General features: G+C 41.6%; 1 protein-coding gene across 2 annotated transcripts in view; it reads right to left on the reverse strand.

Annotated features, from left to right (window-relative positions):
* The window catches only part of LOC112556583 (probable G-protein coupled receptor 139), a 60,698-nt gene that overhangs the window by 20,492 nt on the left and 24,799 nt on the right, over nucleotides 1–15,407 (reverse strand). Inside the window, exon 1 of one of the 2 annotated variants that reach the window (XM_025225733.1) lies at nucleotides 11,732–12,748. The exons of the other annotated variant lie outside the window; for it this stretch is intronic. The gene's annotated coding sequence lies outside the window, so the exon portion shown is untranslated. Of the gene's footprint in view, nucleotides 1–11,731; nucleotides 12,749–15,407 lie in introns of those variants that run through there. 2 annotated transcript variants of the gene reach the window in all.

Raw genomic sequence — 15,407 nt, forward strand, 5'->3', positions numbered from 1 at the left:
AGTTGTAGCATTGATATGTCGTCGGGTATTTACTTGTATTCCTACGCGATATAACCGAAAACCGTTAAGTGTTTATGTTGTTGTTGTGACAGCAGGGAAGTGGCTGAAGTAACGGTTGAGGTGAGGTAGTAGGACAAGGTCTGTATGATTGATAGTTTGCTAGTCAAGTGCACAGTTCTGGACACACGTGAGTCGTCACGTGACCACGATTTATTGATAATTGGTTCGCTTTGTTGGGTGGCCTGGAAAATGTGACACGAAAATCATAACACACATAAAAAAAATAAATAACTCACATTTAAGTCCAAAAATACATCATATCTAGAGAACAGATTGGATATCGTAGAACAAAATAATCAGAGAAGACATCATATTTATATGAGGCATCACGCTCAGAAAACTCAGCATACATGGATAACACATTCCATATGTTAGAGAACATTTAAAAAAGATCACAAACATATGAAAAGACTCACCACTCTTAGAAAATATATTACACACTCTTATATGGAGTATGATTCGGTTGAATCGAGAAATAATCATACAGGTTCAGACATAACTGGGACTATGTGTGTGGGGGTGGGAGTGAGGGAATGGAGGGGAGAGAGAGAAGAGAGAAAAAAAACAGTTGGAGTATTTTCTTTATTTGTTTGTTTCCCTAACTCTCTCTCCTCTCCCACTTTTTCCTTTCACCGTGTAACTCTCTGCAGGCTTGCTTCATTCTCTTGTCCGCGACAGCCTCATCCTGCCCTGTATAGCCTCTTGCAATGAGGGAGAATATTTTTTTATCTTCGCAGACTGTTAACCTTTTGGAGAAACACGAAGCTCCATTGTGAGCTAAACTCAAGCTGCTCTTGTTAACTGGTGTCTTTAATTAAACAGACGTGGCTGGACTCGGTGCCGTGTGGTGAAGTGCCAGCATGGAACTGGGGAATCCTGGGACAAAAACGGAAACTCGGTGCACAGGGAAAGTGTGACGTTGGTTTTAGAAAACAACATCTCCATAGATATTTGATTTGAGGAGGTGGCCATCGCGGTGCTGTCAAAGGGGGCTGATGATGATGTCGAAGGCTGTTTAGATGGCGACTGTCGGCTGGTGCAGTCGGACGACGATCTAACAGCTTTGAAGATGTAAATGGCGACAGACACTTCGCTCGTTTTAAGTGCGAGCTTTGGTGAGGGTAGTGAGGCTGGTGTGAGGCAGGTGAGGCTGGTGAGGAGGTTCAGCAGGAGTGACTATTCATGAGACAATGACGACCTCTAGCTAGTGCAGTGAAAGTCTTAGTGCGGAGAGTGAGTTTCCCGTTCTTGATGAGGAATAACCACTGAAAGCTACTCATTTCTCTTATTTTAAGCCGGTCTCACAGTTTTCGAGCAACACCTATTGCTTGGGACCTCGATGTTATGGCTACATCACTGCTGACTGAATGACCAGCTCTGACCTTCTCATGGCAGATTCTCTCTTCATATTTTCTACTTTCTTCCAAATTGACATGTGGTGTTGACACTTTTTAAAATGCAATCCTCATCCCAACCATTGGAAAATGTTAAGTCAAAGTATTGAGGAACTTTCACTAAAATCATTTCCTGCTATCAGGTTTCATTCGATTTGAAATGCGGTTAACATTCTAACTTATTATTTTTTCTTCTTTCTGCCTTTTCCTCCCTTCCATTTCTTTCTCATCTTTTCCCTCTTTTTCCTCCTTATGCTCCTCCTACAAGCGTGTTGTGTCAGACACAGATGTTGTCTGCGGTTTCTCTGATGAACTGGAGCCTATTCTTACTTTCTGAAGCACTTTCTTTGACAATGAAAGTACTTAAGTGATTGACAAGGGCAAGGTTTCATGTTTAAAGAAGGTAAACAGATTTCCTGAGATACGCTAAGCTCATGTACAATGGGAGCTGGACGAATGTTCCATATCTTCAGACCAGTGCCACAGCTGCTCGCCAAAGTCTCGGAGAGAAGCAGGTGTCTGTAGCCTGGCAGCAAACACGTGTAAAGATTGTGGAGAGGGGGATGCTTGTCAAGCTCCCGGCGCTGGTTAACAGCCGCTTGAGGAGAGGAAGTGTGGGAGTCTGTTTTGGATCACATGGGCCAGGATGTTGTCGTAAAGAGTGATGTCCCGGTCATACAAACAGAGTTTCCTTCCCAGGAAAAGTAGAGGCAGGATGGAAAGCGCATGAAGGAAGAGAGAGAGAAGGCGAGAAAGAAAGGTGTAAAGAAATAGAGAATAGAGAGAAATAAAGAAACGTATTCCCGGAACCATTTGTTTGATCTCTCATGATTCAATTTTCTTAAATATTCTTAAATATTTTCCAAGAGACGCAGGTTTTTATTTGTCAATTGCTGTTTTATTTTCATTTGTTGATTTTATATGTAGTTATAAAATGAGCTTTAGCTGCTCTGAGAAATAATGTTGTGTTGTTGTTACGACATGAAGTGCTACCCATTCCTCCTGTCTGTTTGTCGATCAGTTGGTCTGTGTGTGTGTGTGTAGTTAAGCCACAACACGGTGGATCACTTATAAAGATGCATGCATGCCTCCACTGGGTAGTTACAGAAAGTACACACTGCGTGGATAGAAAATGTATTGGCCAAGTATACAGACACAAAGAACACAGTTCAAGGAAATTACAGATACTGTCACAGATACTGGCGCTTCTTGCTGCTGGAACAGAAAAGTTTGAAGAAAATAATATTAGAAACGAAGCTAACCCACTTTTCTCTTTTTGTCTCTTATGTGCAAAATCAATAAATGAAAAAATATTTTAACTTAAATACTAAGTAATCAATTAATATATGTATACAGGGGGCATGTCGACCTACGACAGCGACTAGCGATGGAGGCGACAGTTCTCTTCATCCACCAGCAATGCGAGCGACTGCCGGAGCATGAGCTAGCTGTCCTCTCTTAATAAGTCTTCCCAAGGGTCGAGTTCTGGTGGCAGCAAACAAGAACCGAACTCATTTCCAGAGGACCACAGGCGCCAGTTCAGCTGACATGCTATGTTCGTGCTCCCCCCACTGGCCTCTAGCAAGTTCCCTCTACTCTCTATTCCCTGTCCCTTGCTCCTTCTGCTCTCTCTCTCTCTTCTTTTTCTGCTCTCATATTCTTCCATCCTGTCCAAAGTCCTAGGCCTAAGATTCTGCAGACTCTAAACGACAATGTTGTCCTCACAACTGACTGAGTTTTACGGTCCTATAAGCGGTGCTGTGTGTGCCATGTGAGGTCAAGTTACCGAAATTCCTCCCCTTATGAGGTCTTTAAATAGCACCGACGAGATAACTGGACTTTAAGGGTTGAGGGAGGGTCTGAAGCTGGTTTGTTGTTCGTATGCTGTGTGGAAATCCCCAGCAGAATCTATACTTTATCTGTTGTTGGACTACGATAAGGGAATACCCACACACAGTCTGAACAAAGGAGTTCCTTACATCTCAGCATCAGTGATTCGAGAGAAGAAAGAATTTTCCATGAAACTTAAAACATGCCCCCTTCCTACATGCCCCCGCCAAACACCCTCCCCCCCCCCAAAAAAAAAAACAAAAACAAAAAAACAAACCAACTATTAACGACACTATTCCGCAAGAAAGTATCTTCGTTAGAAATATTCATGGGTCATTTTGGTTCAACGGATGTAGAAAATACACATATGTGAAAACCAACAGCGCTTTGTCTCTATAATCGTAAACCACCACAGTAACCTCCTGACAGTCCCTTTGCCACTTGACAGACATGGAATCGACCCTACAGCCGCTGGGGTGCGGTGGGCTTGTTACGTGTCCAGAGTGGAGGACAAGCGGGTGGGAAGAAGTCTCTTCTGGCGAACGTGCGTTGAGTAGATGCAGCGGGTGGCACGTGCGCCGGGTTGCCGCGCCAATTAAAGTGGCAGCGCTTATTGACCACGATGCCACCTCCATTGGGATAGCACGAAGCCTATCGCCAGCGCAGCTGCTGAAACTGCTGGAGGAAGGCCATTTATAACTGGAGCCGGGAGGCAGAAGACGACAGTCAAGATGCGCACACGCCCGCTCACCATCATTTGGCCATGCCATGACCCCTGCTAAATTATTAGACCTTACACGAGGAGCGAAACGGCACGATCGTGTCTACATTCCCGAAAACAAATCACACTGGGATGCGACCAAACCCTCAGTATAATGAGTGGGATGTGCAGTGTTTAACCCTCAGTCTAAATTCGGTTAGCGCCTGTCACCAAGACAGTGAGGGTTGGCTGACCTGGGTTCAGCTCTCGTCTCGGGCACTCTGTTCTTTCTCTGCCTGTGGCATCTGTTTACAGGGCTGGATGCTTTGCCGTGATATAGTCGAAGTTGCTGGCTCGGTGTAAAACACCAATTTCCACCTCCCCACTCCTCGCAGTGTAAATCATGTCCGGCCCTTACAACTATCACTGCCACCCTGCACTTGTCAGGCTCCTGCACATAATCTCCGTCGAACTCTTGATTTGTGCAGTGCCCTCGTACACAGCTGTCACACCTACGATAAAGCTGGAAGGGTGGTGATAAAGCTTATTTATGTGAAGAAAAAGAAATTTCTAGGCCGTGTTTTATTTAAGAGTTGTCTGGGAAAGAGGACATAATGTGTGGCTTGTACGGTAATGACAATATTCTGGGTGCATTTCCAAGCTGATCGTCTTTAGAAAGAGCTGAGTATTGTACTACAATTTCAGTAACACGATTTCCATCACATTTTTGTTAGCAAGGTGAGCATAAAATTTAAAAAAAATGAAGCAAATAAACGAATATTTTTTAGTCTGTGACTGAGTTTACTTACCGTCACTAAGCACCAGGAAAAAAAAATTACTTTTAGAAAAAAAAATGAAGAAAGGTATTGCTGAGCATTCACACAGATGAGCTAACTTCAAACAATCCGACGACGCTCACTTATATTTCAAGTATTTAAATATTTAAAATATTTATACTGTGTACATATCTTTGCATTCTAAGTGTAGTTGCAGGGTAAACTTTGAAGAGATGTCCAATAGGTTTGTTCGGTGTACCGAAGTACATTTCTCGAAAGTAATACGATAACTTTACTTATCAAGCGCTAGAGAGCCATCGACAGGAAGTTCAGCATCACCTTACCCTTTCTCAGAGGTTGCTATCTACGACTGCTTAGACACAACACACCATGCTAGATAATGACATCCTCGCTACAGATATATCATTTCTCTCGGCGCATCAAAAAGGAAAAGATATAATAAGGAATCTTCCCTCGTGTATGGCACTGCAGTCAACAACAACAACTGTCTCGGGGCATTTTTACTGGCTATGACATTGTTTTGAAGTTGTTTTCATTTAGTAAATATTCTATCTTGCAAATTTTTAATTACCGTGAAAATATCTTGACTTTTGTTTACAACGTAGATGAAATGCATTTTTAAGATATTTTTTTTTTTCAGAACATTTGCAGCAGAACAGTACACGTGACTCAGCTTCCTGCATGTCCAAGACACACCAGCTCGATAATGGAGGAAGGAGGCTCCGTGAAGGGCTTGACGTCCTACAAAATCGACTTGAGAAATGCTTGCTGTCTGTTTAGCCTCGGACAAGTGCAATATTAAGTGATTGTAAATCTATCACCTCCCGGTGCACCGAATCTGTGCATCAGTACTAGTAAGGCCGATTACAAAGACATCCTCATCACCGTGGACCCCTGATACCCCATCCCCGCCCACCCCGCTCTTTGCATCCTGGCACTTAGGGCGATTTTTGGTTGTAAGCGAGATGGAGGCGGGTCGGTACAGTGACGAGAGCCCGATGAGGGTCTCGTACACCTAATCGATGATCGTAGAGATCAGGAAGATAGCCATCTTCGTGCGCGTGGTCTTAGACAGCGCATTTGTCTCCATGGCATCGCAGTAACGGCTGTCCACAGGATCACGATGTAGACTCGTCCTGACGGTCGGTAATCACTGTGCTGTCTGCCTCCTGCGAGCACTGCGAGGGGCAGACCTCTGTAAGGGGTGGAACACTCACTTTGTGATTAGAGATAACCGAAAGACCAGTTTAGGAAGTGCAGGTAGTCTGTGTGATGGAGATAGCCCCCTTCCTCCAAACAAACGCAAACTGCTGTGCGGCGAAATCCACAGACCATTTGATGTGATTTGTTGAGATCACCAGGGAGGGACCGGTGGGGCGAGAAAAAACCCCCGAGTCCTCTCGCTTTTTTTTTTAATGTGGCCTGCGGGGATGGCGGATGAAAGTTAAATGAAAACGAACGATGTTGAAAACAACTCTAGGAACTGTTTACAAGACATACGAAAATGGTACAAATATAAATAATGACTTTTTGCACCGTGACCCGGATGTTCATAATAAACAGTTCATGCGGACGTGTGCAACCTATTAGGGAAACTATTTACATGTAAAAAAAAACCACAAGCTAACAAAAGGAAGGAAGGTATTTCACAGCATAAAGAATTAAGGCTCATTTCCATAACTTTGGAAAGGTTATATAATTGTTGATGTATGAAGATAAATATCTGTGTATTTACTCGCCTCCTGGACAGACACTAAAGCAATTGTCCCCTTGTAAGGATGTCTATTCGTGTTCTTTGCTTCATTGCCTGACTGCTCCCCAAGCAAAGTATAATGCAGTTAACTCATAGCAAAGTACAGTTAACTCACATTCATTTTTTATTCCCTCCTCTTCATTATCTATTTTTGTCTTTTATTACTTTCACCAGTTCTTAGTCCTCTACAATGACCATTGCTGTTATTCTTTACGCATCATTGTTCGCTGACATCTTCGAGAACAAATTTGTACCAATAACTATCATATTTATAGAACATTAGGTTTGATCAGTGAAAAGTAGAACTCGACAATCAATATCATTAAAAACTCGAGATTATTTTCAACCGAACCAAAGCTGGGAGATCACCTGATGTTGATCACAGCCCACTGCCGATGAACAGGGTCTACAGCAGAGGTGGGCAATTAATTTTCCCAAGGGGCCGCATGACTAATACAGTTAACTCAGTTTTACCAATAGTGTATATATAGTATATATACTCAGCGGGCGGTCAGAGAAGGACAGGTCTGGTCTACAGGGTCTACAGGGAAGAATTCTTCCCAGGCCTTATGATCTGTTTATCAGTTTCTTCAGAAAAAGAAAGCCATCGCAAAACTTCAGAAACGTACTCATTGGCTTTCAGAGTAGAGAATAGTGGAATGAATTCTGACTGTTTAATCTGTCGGGGGACCGTTCTACTGTCCATAGCAGACACGAGCCTGACCGAGGTGACCCTTTACAGACTCGACATAATCCGACACTTGCTGATGGGAATGCGCCAGAGAGTCTGAAGCCGATTCCTATCTTATGTGGAAACATCAGAAATAGGCTTTGTCACCAAGAAGATGCCGTAAAAACACCCAGTAGCAAACCGGTGGACGGTAGGGCAGATTCATCAGGGGAGAGCATTTTGGGGAAATTATGAATCGCTTGGGTTGTCTGTCCATCGACGTTTTCTACAGTTTGTGGTAAGGTCAGAACGGGCGATAGAAAGGTTGCATCAACAGGGAAATTTAACTGATACAGGACCACATTAAAATACAACAACCCTTCCAAACCGAAAGCCTGAAAGGAAATGTGGCGAATGAAATAAAACTAGCTACACGAGAAATTCGAGGGCAATGAACCTTAGTTCATGAGCCGTCATCTTCAATATAAAGGATGAATGATAACGCTATGTGTAGTCATCGTTAGTTGTAGATAGTAAATAAAATTTATTTTACAGACTTCTTACAGCCAAAGCTAATAGTTATCATCTACACGGTATTAGCCCACTATCGTTAGAAAAGACCTGGGTGAGGCAGAAATGAGGAAAGGTCAGACTGAAAGTGGCTCAAGCCAGGATTCTCTCTGATTTTAATCAGATTCATAACTCGCCTCGGCGACAGCTCACCTCCATCATTTGTCAGGCAAAATCTCTTATTTCATTTCTCAGCTCTTCCTCTGCGATTCCCTTCGACAGTTCTAGACACTGTGTAGGCAGTGCTTGGGAAATAAAAATTGTTCTATTTCAAGCTATCTATCATCCCTAACATATTTTCTGACTTTCCCATCAAAGTATCCGAGATCCGGAAAGATCTCACTAATTAAGGTGGCATTGCTGCTAATGTCTCTGATTAAACAATTTGGAGTACCATTGCAGAACCACCTTCCTACTTACTACAAGCAGTGACTCCAGCAGACCTCGAAAAAGCCATCGGTGTCGTCTTTTGCCACTTAATAACCTTTTTAATAACAGTCTATCATCCGGTTACTTCAACTACCTTTCAAGTTTGTAATCAGATCACTCCTTAAGAAAATGACTCTTGACCATACAACCTCAAGAATCTCTCCTTCCTGGTCCTCAAACAGCTTCACATACTGTGATGATTACTTGTTGCTGTCCTCTCAACACTCAGCATATCGTCTATCATCCCACGGACACTGAGCTGCTACAAGTTACAAACGACTTCTTGTTGGCTTTTGACCCTGGAGGTCTGTTTGTCAAAAACGATCAGTTTTCTTCGCTGCTTCTGGAAAGTGCAAACATGCAAAATAAACATGTAAACTTACCTCGAGATTAATTTAACCTTTGGCGCTTTCTAGGAACTGTGCAGGATTATTTCTATATTACATGAACATTTATTTCAAAAGCTGCTTAATTTTAAAAGAACAGCTTGACACAATCATGATTCTTTTTGTTTGTTTTGCTTTTTTTTACCAAAATGCTCTTGTGAAAGAACTTCCCTACTGATATTTTTGTTGCGCCATCTGTTGGTATTCCAATACAACCAATCGATTGCAAGTCTTTCAATCTGCCAACAACCCACACTTTCTTGCTGTGCCCTGATTAGAAAACATCTGACACCTTAATGGTTGTGAGTGGTACCAGCACAGTCTACTATCATCTGGACCTGGCTGAGAGAAGTGCAGGATGAGAAACATCATACATGTCCACACTATTCCAATCCTTGTGTCCGCTACAATCACTTAAGAATCGTTCTGATCCCTGCACCGAGTACATCATCATCATCATCATCATGGTCATCGTCGTCGTTTATCTGCAATACTTTGCACATAGCTTGCCTGTAGTTACAGATACATCTCTACAGCATTCTGAATTTAGCTGAAGAACGAGCAGCATTCACTGAAGGAAGTCAGCCTCCGATTGGCTGTTGACAATGAATGTGATGATTGTAGTAACAACACAATTCATACATTTGTCGGCAATCGACATTCACATATAACTGAAACCAAAGAGAACTCATAATATTTCTGCCTGAATAATTTAAAAATGTGTGCACTGATCAGCACTAGAAGCCTCAGGTTGCATTCGAAGACAAGAAGACAAGACCTGTTTGGGATAGTGAGTGGATAGTGCACATATCCTCCATTGAAATGTCACTGAGTGCGTTTTACACCTGTACTCATTCCTCAACATCCGTTTGCGTGCTCTACATCAGTTCAGCTGTACAGATGTAAACATCACTCTTGCAGGCATTGTGTTTTCTTTTTGTTTTGTTTTTACTTTGAGACAAAGCATTCATCATAAAAATTATCATCCTCTATCATTTGTATTTTGACAGCTTACTCCCCCTTGGTTTAAAATGTAACCACAAAAACAATTCTGTAAGCATTATTCTTGTCACTTATTTCAAAAAAGATTTCTTCCAAATAAAGTTATTAAATTATCATCGATTACACTTTTTTTCAGGAAATGACAAGCAAGCCTTCATTTCATTGCGAAACCAGTCCTCTCGAAGCTGGGTTTTGTCAGGCTTTCCACAGTACACGCTTGTTGAAGAGCATTATGTCGTAAATCTTTGTTCTTATACCATCGAGGGCTGAGCAAATGGTGATTGGAAAGGCAAGAGGAAGTCAGCTATTAAACCGAGTGATACTGGCAAATCCTCAACGAAAATTTACGGCTGCCATTGGCCCTTTCTATCTGGTTATATTGGTCTGTGTGTCTGTTCCTCTTTATGTTATATACGGCAGCTTTTGCATTCGTAGAAGCTGGGAAATGGTTTTGATGTTTTTATTTGTATTTATTTTTACGATTATTAACGTTCCGGAAATCCTTTGCTTTTTGACCTTTGCTTTTACGAATGAAGCATGCGTGGAAAGAAGCTTGTTGACTAGGGACCCCCACAAGCTAATAGCTGAAGAGAAATTTTCGCTGCTTTTAAAAAAAACACTATTTTACATTTGAAAAAGACCAACTCAGTGTTATGCCTGGTAAATTATTACCAAAGACAACTATGAACGGAGCAATAATACCAATGAAATTTGTCAAATAATAGTAAGCATTAATTCTAACGATACATCAGCAAATCTAAGTATAAGGTTTTCGTTGGTAGCATATTAATACTTTTGTTAAAGTATAAACTGGCTTAAAACAGTAACTAATAAATAAATGTTTGTGACAAAAAATTATCAGTGATCCTTCAGAAAGTATTGCTAACAGGTAGGACGAGAAATAATAACCCAAACGAGAACAGGCAAGCAAGGAATATTAAATGTTTATACAAATCGATGCTTACACACAATTTAGTAAAAAAAATAATAATAAAAAAAAATAAATGTGACCGGCAAAGTTTAGAATTATTGGATTAGATTAATTATGTGTTTTTTTCTTACAGCACCGCTTGACATTTTGAATAATTTCTTACAATCTTTTTCATATTTTGTAAATTCCTTTACAAAACATTTTGAAAATGACGCAGATGAAGGGACAGGCAAACCTACAGAAACACTCAGACATTCCACAGCTATCGCGAAAAGAAGAAAAGGAAGAAGAGAAACAAGAAATATTATGCAAATCACCAATGCGACGAAAGCCAGTCTAGGGGTTGCTAACTGTTTTTAGAGATTTGCTCATTTGCTGACCTCTACATGCCTTCAGTGATGTTACTCTACTCGCAGCCTCTACATGACTGACCACTAAAGTCGCCTCCACAGACCTCACTTATGAAGTCATTTCCGAACGACCAAGAGCTATTTGTTTGTGGTTGTCACAATTGGTAGAGATGATGGAAGATTTTAAGGACCAGTTGAAGATGATCAAATCACGAAGATCACCGGATTTCATTGTACCTCGATCATACTGCCACACCCTGCTAAAGCCAAATAATTATGTTATGACACTTTCTGGACCCATGCCGACTGAGACCAAGTAATCTCTAGCTGAACCGTTCTTTGACGAGTAAAAAACAAAGTCTGAACTCAAACTTTCTCAATCTTTGAATATTTTGAACAACACACTGATATTTGAGTCAGTCGGTGCTCTGATAGTAAGAAATCCTAGATGTAAAATTGTACAATTATTTCTGGAACAAATTAAGAGACTCTAAGTGCAAACTATCAGTCCAAGAACATTGTTTTGTTTCAAAATACTGGCTAAATCAATGTCGTACGATATTTTCAGAGTATTACAAACTACATGTACTTCAGTTCTCTGAGAGAGAAAGTTTGATGCAGAAGAGAAAAAAAAAGTCAAGAGAAAAAAAAGATGGGAGGCCAGAGCACCTCATCACTTTTGCTGTCACGGGTTCTATTTGACTCAAAGTCGATTTTTCTATCAGTCATCCAACTTCCTTTTGCCGACTGGAGTATCAAAGGCAAATTCATTTTCAACTGGCTGTAAAAACACTGTGAACAAACTAATAGGTAGGAAGGTTGCGAAGCAATGAATGTCCAATAAACTCATTTGACTAACCTGTGTGCTAGGGGAAATCTCGGGCTGTCGAGCGCTGAATCCTCGTTTCCTGTGGCACCGAGAGCAGTGAAGCACGCGACTCACACTGTAGAGGCCCTCAGCATCCCACTCCTGCTACATCAAGCAAACTCTCGAGACTTGTTTCTCTCTTTACCCCTCCAACTGACAAATGTAAATGTTAGTCTTTTTTCGGTGCTCATGGACCAGAGTTCTTGTTCCTTACGTGACAAATGTAACGGAAAAAAGCATCTCCCTCCGGGCGGACAGCACACAGCCAACGGCTCGGGTATATTGCGCCGCAGGTATTTCTGGATGTGCCGGAAATTTGGATGACTTTCCTGCCAGGAGGAGAGATTATTAAGATGTTATGCAGCTAAAAAAATCTCAAGTTTCTCCTTAGTCGAGGTCGAACAAAAGTTGTTAAACTAATCTGCCGTACTCAATGTTTTGTATTTTTGCATCATCATCATCTTGTTTTTCTTCTTCTCCTCTTTTTTATTCTTTCTTTTCCTTCTTTCTTTCCTTTTCCAGTCGTTTATCTATTGTGTTAAAGTGTAAAATTTACTATAAAATTTGAGGTGCACGATTTCAGCGTGCTTGTTATCTCTCTCTCTTTGGGTTGGGATGCGGGTATTTAAAAATAGACACTTTCATTTTCCCTGGGACTGTCACCAGATGACACCCACACTGTCATGATATCTGGTGACACACAGACAGCCGTTAATCGCAAAGTACCAAGCGCTCGGTCAGCAGGAGGTAATTTGCCGATCTCAGTGATCTCTGCCGCGGTAGGTCTTCTGTTATGGAAGGTAGAATGGTCCTTCCAGACTTTGAGGACCTCCCATCCCTTCCCCCCTCTGATAGTGCTGGAGGCATTTTCATTGAGCGCCAAGTCTACGATCGACAGCCAAATCGATGTCTGAGAACAAACTTTTTAACACTCTTGTCAGAAGTAAATTATTTCAAGACTGAAAAGGTTCTCTCTCATGTCCTAATTCTTTCTCTCATAACACCCTTCCTCCGCAGTTCCTCCCGCTTCTCTCTTCTGCCGGTCAGATTTACTGTGAAGTTTCAATTTCCAGCAAATTTGCAAGCACGACGCAGACCCAGCCACTGGGAGCTTTAGTGATAAACTTTTGACTCGGATTTCCCTCTGTTCCTCCGTCTGGTACAGGCGGCACCACCAGTCAGCAAATGGAACTCGGTGCATTCACCCCCATGGTCAAACACCACCCAGCATTCTCAAGACTTTCTCTTTCTTTGGCTTTAGCTGTTATAATTGTAGACAGTGAACGTTTTATGTCACACACCTGGTCACGTGATTTAGATATCAAAACTACCTGTGTGTTTACAACGGGATTTGATTTACTGCACTTTATATGGGGAATATCAAACAGGGTTTTGGAGACCGACATAAACAATATATTTGTACATAGGCTCTGAGTTTCTGTAAGGGAAATAAACATTTAAAATCAAACAAAAGGGTTACTTTTAAAATGTGAACGAGGACAGACAAACAAATAAGTTATAACTTATATCTTTCAGTGCAAGGAGGGAACAAGTAATGGAGTTTGTGTAAGCATAGTGATATTAAAAACTTTAACCTTTCACAGCAATACTCCTCACCATTAATTAAAAATCAGCTATCTGTGGGCATGAGATGCACTCACCTGTCTGAAATTACAGATTTTCTAGGCAGAAGAAGTAATCAGATGACGGATGTATATCAGTGTGTGTTGAAGTCTGTATGGTGCTGACTAGATTATGTGAGGAAATCGTCCCTCACCTCAGACAGACAATGTGTTGAAAGCCTGCATTCTGTATTTCTGGCTCAGCTGACAAGAAAGAAGTCACTCAATTCTAAATTGAATATATATTGAAATAATGTTTTTTTTACTCCACTTCTTTCCTGATTTCTTCCTGATCTCTTCTTTCTCCCAAGTGCATACTGATCTTCGTCATCATATGCTCATCTCTTTTATTCTTTTATCATTTATTAACCTCTAAGCCTCAAATCCAAAGGAAATTAATAACAAAGCTACTTTAAAAGAAGAGTGATTGGCTAGCATTTTATTTAAGCTGTGTTTTTAAGATGACCAGAGTGTTGTGAATTACAACAAATGAGTCTTTCTTAAAAGAAGATGTGACAAATATTAATTAGTAGCTTTATTGATAAGGTAGAATCTTTTCCCACAGTATAAGAAAAGTTAACTAAACAACACCTTGAATGCCCAAAATCTTTTTGTAAAAGTACTCAGCAAAAACATGTATCAGGTAGACAGGGTCGTAACTTGTTGGAAGTGAACAATTTGTGTCACGAGTAATAGCTAAAATACTTAAATAACCATTTGCACATTTTTTTACTATGCGGTTTGACTAGTATCTTAAGCGATTCTCCAATAGAGTTTATTACTGTCAGTTTGTTTACCAATCCTTGTAATTTCTAGGCAAAAAAAAAGAAATAAAGTCAAAACAACACAACACACAACACACAACAAACAACACAAACACACAAACACACACACAACACACACACACACACAAACAAGCAAACGAACGCACACGCGCACACGTGGTCTTTCTGTAACTTACGAAGACTACATAGGGAATATGTCTAAAAGATTTCAACTACGTGGGCATGACCCTGCCCTCCTCCCCATTCTGTTTTCTATGGGAATATCAAAAGGTACATTTAGCATGGGAATCATTAGGCATCACATCGCATTGAAAATACGAGGTGACGATGAGAACCAAGTAAGCAAGCTTACTGTCAACTCATGTTGAAGGCTTCTCTAGACTGTGTAATGTTTGTCCTTACTGCTTCCCCCCCATCACCCATGATTCCCTCGCGAAAACAGCAAAAGGATGTTGACGATGTTTTATCACCAGCAGAAACAGCAAAACACATTGCTCAAGCTTCCATCTTAGGGCTTAGTCAAGCGCTTTTCTTCTCCGCTTTTCTTTCTTTCTGTGTGAGTGTGTGTGTGTTTGGTGCCTGTGGACGAATTCACGACTTCTAGGGACCGAGTCAGTATATCTTTTGATCACCAATACATAATCCAGTACAGCAGAAATTGTCACACCAAATGTCCTTTCTCCGATTCTCTGTGGTGTTGACCAGATGAGGGTCAGACAAAGCGGCGCAGGAAGCACAGAGAAAAGCTCAGACAAGGGTGAGTCTGGTGAACATGATGGATATTATGGCGTGAGCTCCCCGTGAAAACGCCTTCTCACGCTGCCCTCGGCGGATCTGCTGGACCAGAGCACCGGAGACGCCTTTGTCCCTCAGTCACATACATCTCGGAGCAGGGATGTCTGAGTGTGTGGGGCACTAGTCATGGTGTCGACTTGCTCCAGCCTGTCAACGTGGGCTGCAGTAAAACTTGCAGGGTAACGATTTGGCCAGACAGACCACTCACAGGTCTGCCAGCACCCGGGGCTCCCGCGGCCGGTGAAGACATTGCGGCGGTCAGCCATGCCTTTAATGTAAAGCTTTGAGTGTAATCAAGGCTCGGGCCCCCACATGTAAATTTTGTCAGTCGGTCTCTGTGGTGCCCACAGCCAGACGGCGTAACTGACTAACATCACAACCACAAGTACAGCAATTAGAGAGCCAGCAGAGAGAGGTTTAGAGGCCTACAGAGATGGCATTTTATGGTAGCATTATGTCCTTCAT

Source organism: Pomacea canaliculata, linkage group LG2, assembly GCF_003073045.1.
Source record: "Pomacea canaliculata isolate SZHN2017 linkage group LG2, ASM307304v1, whole genome shotgun sequence".
NCBI lineage: Eukaryota > Metazoa > Mollusca > Gastropoda > Architaenioglossa > Ampullariidae > Pomacea > Pomacea canaliculata.